This window comes from Phocoena sinus, chromosome 16 (assembly GCF_008692025.1).
Source record: "Phocoena sinus isolate mPhoSin1 chromosome 16, mPhoSin1.pri, whole genome shotgun sequence".
Classification (NCBI taxonomy): Eukaryota; Metazoa; Chordata; class Mammalia; order Artiodactyla; family Phocoenidae; genus Phocoena; species Phocoena sinus.
In genome coordinates, this window is record NC_045778.1 from 11,985,043 (window position 1) to 11,994,071 (window position 9,029).

The following is a 9,029-nucleotide window of genomic DNA, read 5'->3' on the forward strand; positions in this document are numbered from 1 at the left end:
AGAGCCATCCTGTGCATTGTGGGATATTTAGCAGCAACCCTGGCTTTTATTCACTAGATGCTATTAGCACTCCTTCTCCTGAGCTGTGACAAGTAAAGACATTTAAAAATCTCAAAATGTGGGCTTCCCTGGTGGCACAGCGGATGAGAGTCCGCCTGCCGATGCAGGGGACGCGGGTTCGTGCCCCGGTCCGGGAAGATCCCACATGCCGCGGAGCGGCTGGGCCCGTGAGCCATGGCCGCTGAGCCTGCGCGTCCGGAGCCTGTGCTCCGCAATGGGAGAGGCCACAACAGTGAGAGGCCCACGTACCGCAAAAAAAAAAAAAAAAAAAAAAAAAAAATCTCAAAATATGACGAGACATTTTGAGATCCAGTGGTCCAGAGAAACACGGGAGGAAGTGTGCCTGTGCATGTGTATGTGTGTGCGTGTGTGTGTGTGTGTGTGTGTGTGTGTATGAGAGAGAGAGAGAGAGAGAGAGAGAGAGAAAGAATATAATGCATCTGTTAGTTATTTACATTTATGTTTGTTGATCAGATTTTCACCTTTTCACTTTAAAAAAGCTTCAGTAAACATTTCCTTAGTTTAATCTTTGTCAGCATTTTAAATTATTTTCTTGTGATAAATTCCTAGACAGAATTGCTTGGTGAAAAAGTGGCAAGCTTTAAGGCTTTTTATATATATTGACTAAATGGCCTCTAGAAAGATTTTTCCAATTTAAATTTGACATTTCTTTTTAATCTTTACAGAATTTAGGACCTAGTTTTACACATGGTAGCTGTGTAATAAGTACTTGGTAGTTAGTTGACTGAATGTTGGTTGTGAGTTTCCATCTCTCTTTTTCCAACAACTATCTGGGTGTGTGGGTATATGACACTTCACAACAATTTCTATGTGGGCTGGGTCTGCAGAAGGAACTTATTGTTATATGGATTATTTCCTGTAGACCCATGCCTTTTGAAGTGTGGTTCCGGAACCCATGGTCTCCACGTGTGAACTTGTTAAAAATGCAAATTCTCTGGTCCCACACCTGGACCTACTTTGTGTTTTAAAATCCTTCCAAGTGATCTTCTGAAAGCTAAAATTTAAGAATGACTGTCTACAAACAATAAATGCTGGAGAGGCTGTAGAGAAAAGGGAACCTTCCTATACTGTTGATGGTAATGTAAACTGGTATAGCCATTATGGAGAATAGTATGGAGGTTCCTTAAAAAACTAAAAATAGAGCTACCATATGATCCAGCACACTGACTCCTGGGCATATATCCAGATAAATCCATAATCTGAAAGGATACATGCACCCCAATGTTCACTGAAGCATTATTTACAATAGCCAAGACATGGAAGCAACCTAAATGCCCATCGACAGAGGAATGGATAAAGAAGATGAGGTACATATATACAATGGAATATTACTCAGCCATAAAAAAGAATGAAATAATGCCATTTACAGTAACATGGATAGACCTAGAGATTATCACAAGAATCAGAGACCATGGGGCTCTAGCAGGCACCTTTGCCAGACAGAAGAGCAGCAACGTCCCTGGGGCTGAACTGCATGGGTGGATGTGAGCAGAGTAGAGGAGAAGGTGGAGGGTTGCACACACTTTCCAAGGCTGAGTCACTCAGTCCTCCACATGGGACAACCCCAGGGCATCCAGATGCCTTCCCAAAGTGTAGAAGACACAAAGTCAGGAGGTCAATTTGGAAGGGAACTGCTGCAGTTGGCAGAGACTTTGGTGCTTGAACTCACACCTGGTTCCCCTCCTCCTCTGTCAGAAATGAGTTTCTGTACTAACAGCTCCTGACATCTGTAATCCCTGGGGCTTGCAGGAGTGTGTGTGTGTGCAGTTCCTTAATTAGACTGCACCATCTCTTATAAGCAGGGGCTGTGCCTGTCACTACATGCTTAGCTTTACTTATAATGGAGAATTTTAAATGGGACTAACTGTACTCTAAATGCTCATGCACTAAGGTACCCCATCTTCAGGTTTCTAAGGGAACATTGGGTGGTCCTGCCCACAAGACACGTGCTTCTGAGAAGCTGATTATGTAAGGGATTGAAAAACTTAATGAAAAACAATTAGTCAAAACTCTTCATTGGGTCCAGTTCCAGCTAGTGATTTGTAACTGAGAAGTTTTAAAATGGTGAAATGCATCATTATTCATGTCTAGCATCTTTATCCCAGGTTGATAGCAGCCTATCTGGTGACCAGTTCAGAGAGTCAGCAGCTCAAGGAGATGGGGTTAAATTCTAAACAAGCCAGGAGGCTTTACATCCCCTCTGGCTGGGAGGCACCAACTAGTGAAAATAATCCCATCTTATTTAAGCAGCCCAGCTCAGTGAATAAAGGAGCCATTCTAAGGAAATGGGTACTGGGGTTACAGCAGGAATAGCTGAAGGGGGAGTCAAAATAAAATGCTCACCGTCAGAAAACACATTTGGATGCCTCTGTATCTGTAAGTAGCACAGCTTGGCATGAATGGAATGTGCTGGAATGAAGAAGAATCCTAGGGGTCCTTGCTGACCCTAACAAGAGTGAAGGGTGATCAACTGTCCTGCTTTTAGCAATCGAAGTCCGTGTCCCTAGAAGTCCCCCAGTCCCTGGCAAACCGAGATGGTGGATCACCCTACCTGGCTTCTGGAGGTCTTGACTCACTCTCTTCCCAAAGAAGTCCTTCAGAGATGGCTGAATTCCTCATGAGATACATTTCAGGCAGCTCTGGAAAATAAGAAAGCCAAGTCAGCTATTTTGATCTGAACTTTGCATCTCCCTATGAAGTGTGTGCTCAGCGTATGAAGATTTTATATGTTTTTCCTACCTCTCAGATCTAAGGCCAGGAAGCAGCAGGTATGGGGGTCCTAAAGTGGGGCAGCTTACCCGTGTTGGAAGTAGAGTCTGCCTCAACGCTGGAAGCCAGACTTCCCTAGGTCCCTTGAGGCTTTTCCAGGTGTCTGCCCTTAACTTCTGGGGTTTCAGCAAGAGGTATTGGGTGAGGTGAGGTGTCACAGTGGGGGATGTGTATTATAATGTTTCGAGAAGTTTCGGTGTCTTTCCCACTCAGTTACTTAGGGATGATGAGTCACCTCCCTCATCCCTAGGATTCTGGTCAGGCATGTTTTCCTTTAAGGGCTTATCAATGCCATTTTGGAGTTTTGACATTGTCTGGCTAGAAAGTCTAAAGTTCTGAAAAGCACTTAGTTCCAGAATATTTGAAAACAGAACAGTAGAATGTGTTGAGAGTATGGTTTCTGGAGTCAGACTTCCTGGGTTTGAATCCCATTCCTTTCCCTTTTTAGTATGTATGACCTTGGGAAAGTTTTTCAAATTCTCTGACCTTAGTTTCCTTACCTATAAAACATGGATAGTAATGGTGTCTTTCTCATAAAGTTGCTGTGAGAATAAAATGAGCTAATTTATAAAACAGTGATTTTCTAATTAAAAAGATCTCTTCCAGTTTTACTGAGATATGATTGACATTAATGTTGTATAAGTTTAAGGTGTTCAGTGTGTTGATTTGATATACTTATATATTGCAAAATGATTACCACCATAGTGTTAGTTAACACTTCCATCACATCATTACCATTTCTTTTTTGTGATGAGAATATTTAAGACTTACTCTCTTAGCAACTTTCAGGTATATAATACAGTGTTATTAACGATAATCACTATGCTGTACATTAGATTCCCTCGAACTTATTTATCTCATTTTTTTTTAGTTCTAAGAAATTTATTATTTAACTCTTTCCATATGCATATTAAGGTAGCGTTAGTTTATTACTTACATGAATTTTTTTTTTTTTTTTTTTTTTTGCAGTACGCAGGCCTCTCACTGTTGTGGCCTCTCCCGTTGCAGAGCACAGGCTCCGGATGCACAGGCTCAGCGGCCATGGCTCACGGGCCCAGCCACTCTGTGGCATATGGGATCCTCCCAGACTGGGGCACAAACCCGTGTCCCCTGCATCGGCAGGCAGACTCCCAACCACTGGGCCACCAGGGAAGCCCCTACTTACATGAATTTATACTTTATAGATTTATAATATCCACAACTGAATTTGCAAAGCGGTAATTCATAACTCAAATTTAATTTCTACATGATTTACAATAGCCATCAGGGGGAAAGGTAAGCTGTGACAAAGCGAGAGAGAGGCATGGACATATATACACTATCAAACATAAGGTAGATAGCTAGTGGGAAGCAGCCGCATAGCACAGGGAGATCAGCTCGGTGCTTTGTGATCGCCTGGAGGGGTGGGTTAGGGAGGGTGGGAGGGAGGGAGACGCAAGAGGGAAGAGATATGGGAACATATGTATATGTATAACTGATTCACTTTGTTATAAAGCAGAAACTAACACACCATTGTAAAGCAATTATACTCCAATAAAGTTGTAAAAAGAAAGATATTAGAGTTACCATAAATATCTGATATAAACTAACAAATTACTAACATAATATAATGCCATAAAATCATTTATTTTAACAATTTTTAATTTATAGTCAAGGTATACTAGAAAATACTGGGATTTTGAGTCTGACAAATGTGGATGAAAAATATGGAATGCTTCACGAATGTGTGTGTCATCCTCGTGCAGGGGCCATGCTAATCTTCTCTGTATCATTCCAATTTTAGTATATGTGCTGCCGAAGAGAGCACCTTATTTATCTTATGAGGGACAGTTTGCACCTGTAGCATAAACCCTGACAGTTGGTTTTTCTTTTTGTGATGCAAGTGTCTGACTTAAGCTTTGATTGCCAAGGGAGCCACTTCAAAGAGGCATCCACTTCAAAGACAGCTATCTCTTATAAACACCTTGCCAGCCACATGACTAGATAAAGAGACAGGCTAGGCTGCCCCCAACTGCCCCAGCCTCCTTTGTTTCAGAGCTTTAAAAAAATAACAGCTTTATCGAGACGTAATTCACATACTATAAAGTTCACACTTTAAAGTATACAATTCAGTGGTTTTTAGTATATTTACAGAGTTGAGCAACCATCACCGTTATCTATTCCAGAACATTTCTGTCATTCCAAAAAAAATAATCCCATACCTATTAGCAGTCAGTCAGTCCCAATTCCCTTTCTCCCATCCCCTGGCAATCACTAATTGACTTTAAGTCTCTAGTTATTTGCCTATTTTGGATATTTCATATAAGTGGAATCATACAATATATGACCTTTCGTGTTTGGCTTCTTTCACTTAGCATAATGTTTTCAAGGTTTGCCCATATTGTAGCATGGGTCAGTATTTACTTCCTTTTTACTTCTGAATATTATTTCATTGTATTGCTAGACCACATTTGTTTATCTACTCATCAACTAAGGAACACCTGAATTGTTGAAAATACTCTTTTAAAATTACACAGCACAAAAGAATCCCAATAATGTATATGTGTACTAATAATGATTGCTAATAGTTATTGAGCACTTACTATATACCAGGGGTTGTTCTAAATGCTTATATGTTTTACCCCATTTAATGTTCACTTCAAACCTATGAGGGTGCTGTCACTATTATTCCCATTATTTTTATGAGGAAATTAGGAAATAGGGAGATTAAGTAACATATCTCAAGATAAAGAGCTAGTACGTGATTCAAACCTAGGAAGTCTGTCTGCAAAGCCTGCACTTTATTTTTCATTAAAAATTATTACATAATAAAACTGACTTTTTCGGGGGAATATGCATTTCTATGAATTATAACATACACTGCCACAATCAGATAAAGAACTATTCCATAATACCAAAATACTCTTTTATATCCATCTTAACTATTGGAGGAGGTCATTGAGAGGATGTGACAGCTGGTTTCAGAGATCTTGATTGATTTCAATAACTGCCCATTTGGGCTGCTTGTTTATTCTCTTCCCACGTTTTAAATTCCCAGTCTGTGTTTTAAATTCCCCAATAAAAAGAAGGCCCTTGAAACCCTAGGTCCCCATACTTGATCCCAATAAAAGCAGAACCCTAGGCCTGCTGCCTCTCTTTCTCTACCCCTGACTTCACTGTGTGGCCCGAGGTGTGCTGTGTAATTTCCAGAACATTTGATTAATAGACCTTTTTTCCAAAGTTTCCTGTTGGTTATTGCTGAGGGCATCTTACAATCATGATAAGAACCACAAGGGTCCAGCAACAACACTAGTTACTGATAGGTTGAGACAGGCATAAAACAGTACTCTTGACTAACATCTCCCCATTTCTCCTACCTCTCAGCCCTTGGTAACCACCACTCTACTCTCTGTTTCTATGAGTTTGGCTTTTTTAGATTCCACATAAGTGTTATCATGCAGCATTTGTCTTTCTCTGACTTATTTCACTTAGCATAATGTTCTCAAGGTCCATTCATATTATCTCAAATAGCAGCATTTCCTTCTTTCTCATAAGTGAATATTTTTCCATTGTATATATGTATACTACAACTTCTTTATCAACTCATCCCTTGAGGGACACTTGGATTGTTTCCATATCTTGGCTACTGTGAATAATGCTCCAATGAACATGGGAGTGAAGATATCCCTTCAAGATCCTGTTTTCACTTCCTTTGGATACATACCCAGAAGTGGAATCACTGGATCATATGGTGATAGTTCTATTTTTAATTTCTTGAGAAACCTCCATACTGTGTTCCATAGTGGCTGCAATAATTTACTTTCCCACCAACAGTGCACAAGGGTTTCCTTTTCTCCACATCCTCACCAACACTTATCTTCTGTCTTTTCAGTGACAGCCATTCTAACAGGAATGTGGTGATAGCTCATCTTGGTTTTGATTTGCATTTCTCTATTGATTAATGATGTTGAGCTTCTTTTCATGTATCTGTTGGCCATTTGTAGGTCTTGTCTTCTTTGGAAAAATGTCTATTCAATTCCCTGCCCATTTTTAATCAGATTTTTTTCCTGCTATTGAGGTGTATGAGAACTTTATTTAGATATTAACCCCTTATTAGATATGATTTGCAAATATTTTCTCCCATACCACAGGTTTCCTTTTCATTTTGTTAGTGTTCATTTTGTTGAAAAGAAGCATTTATTTTGCTGTGCAGAAATTTGATGTAGTTCCACTTATTAATTTTTGCTTTTGTTGCTTGTGCTTTTGGTGTTACATACAAAAAACTTCTGCCAAAACCAATTTCAAGAAGGTTTCTCTTATGTTTTCTTGTAGGAGTTTTATTGTTTCATGTCATATGCTTAAGTATTTAATCCATTTCGAGTTAATTTTTGTGAGTGGTGTAAGGGGTTCAATTTCTTTCTTCTACATGCGGTTATCCAATTTTCCCAGCACTATTTATTGAAGAGACTATCCTTCACCCATTGAGTATTCATGGCTTCCTTGGGAAATATTAGTGGACTGTATATGCTAGGATTTATTTCTGGTTCTCGCTCTGGTCCATTGGTCTTTATGTCTGTTTTTATGCCAGTACCATACTGTTTGGATTACTATAGCTTTGAAATTAGGAAGTGTAATGTTTCCAGTATGTTCTTCTTTCTTATGATTGCTTTGACTATTCAGGGTTTTCTGTGGTTTCGTACTAATTTTAGGATCTTTTTTTCTATTTCTGTGAAAAATGCCATTAGAATTTTGATAGCGATTGCATTAACTCTATAGATGGCTTTGGGTAGTATGGTCATTTTAAACAATATTAATTCTGCCAATCCTTGAGTACAGAATATCTTTCCATTTTTTGTGTCTTATTTAATTTCTTTCATCAAAGTCTCATGGTTTTCAGTGTACAGATCTTTCACCTCCTTTGCTAAGTTTATTCCTAAGTATTCCATTATTTTTTATATTATGGTGAATGGGGATTGTTTTTATTTCTCTTTCAGATGCTTTACTGTTAGTGTGTAGAAATGCAAGTGATTTCTGTATGCTGATTTTGTATCCTGCAACTTTACTGAATTCATTGATTAGTTCTAACATTTTTTGGTGACGCTTTTAAGATTTTCTACATATAAGATCATATAATTTGCAAATAAAGAAAATTTTACTTCTTCCTCTTTGATTTGGATGCTTTTTATTTCTTTTTTTGCCTACTTGCTCTAGGTAGGACTTCCAGTACTATGCTGAAGAGGAGTGGTGAGAATGGATATTCTTTTCTTGTTCCTGATCTTAGAGGAAAAGCTTTAAACATTTTACCACTGAGTATGATGTTAGCTGTGTGTTTGCCCAAAGCTTTTATTATGTTGAAATATGTTCCTTCTATACCTAGTGTAGAGAGTTTTTATTGAGGGGATGTTCAATTTAAAAAAAAAATTATTTATTTTTGGCTGTGTCAGGTCTTAGTTGTGGCATGCAGGATCTTCGTTGAGGCACGTGGGGTCTTTCGTTGCAGCACATGGGCTCTCTGTTGTGGTTTGCGGGCTTCTCTCTAGTTGTAGTGTGCAGGTTTTCTCTTCTCTAGTTGTGGCACACAGGCTCTGGGGCGCATGGGCTCTGAAGCTGTGGTGCGTGGGTTCCAGAGAGTGTGGGCTCTGTAGTTTGCAGCATGTGGGCTCTAGTTGAGGCATGTGAGCTCAGTAGTTGTGGCATGCGGGCTTAGTTGCCCCACGGCATGTCGGATCTTAGTTCCCTGACCAGGGATCGAATCCGCATCCCCTGCATTGTAAGGTGGATTCTTTACCACTGGACCACCAGGGAAGTCCCAAGAGGATGTTCAATTTTGTCAAATGTTTTCTCTGCATCTACTGAGATGATCATATGACTTTTATTTTTCTTTTTACTAATGTGGTGGAATATTGATTGATTTGTAGATGTTGAACCATCTTTGCATCCCTGGGATAAATCCCCCTTAATCATGGTGTACGATCTTTTCAATGTGCTGTTGAATTCAGTTTGTTAATATTTTTTGAGAATGTTCGCATCTTTATTCATCAGGAATATTGGTATAGTTTTCTTTTCTTGTAGTGTCCTTATCTGGCTTTGGTATCAATGTAAAGCTGGCCTCCTAGAATGAGATTGGGAGTGTTCCCTCCTTCTCCTCAATTTTGGGGAAGAGTTTTAGAAGGATTGATGTTAATTTTTTAAATGTTTGG

At 39.3% G+C, this 9,029-nt stretch overlaps 1 non-coding gene across 1 annotated transcript; it reads right to left on the reverse strand.

The window, feature by feature from the left end:
* Positions 1-4,550: 4,550 nt before the first annotated feature.
* Positions 4,551-4,657, reverse strand: LOC116742078. Its single transcript, XR_004346350.1, has one exon. It is a non-coding gene; the product is annotated as a U6 spliceosomal RNA (small nuclear RNA).
* Positions 4,658-9,029: the final 4,372 nt, after the last annotated feature.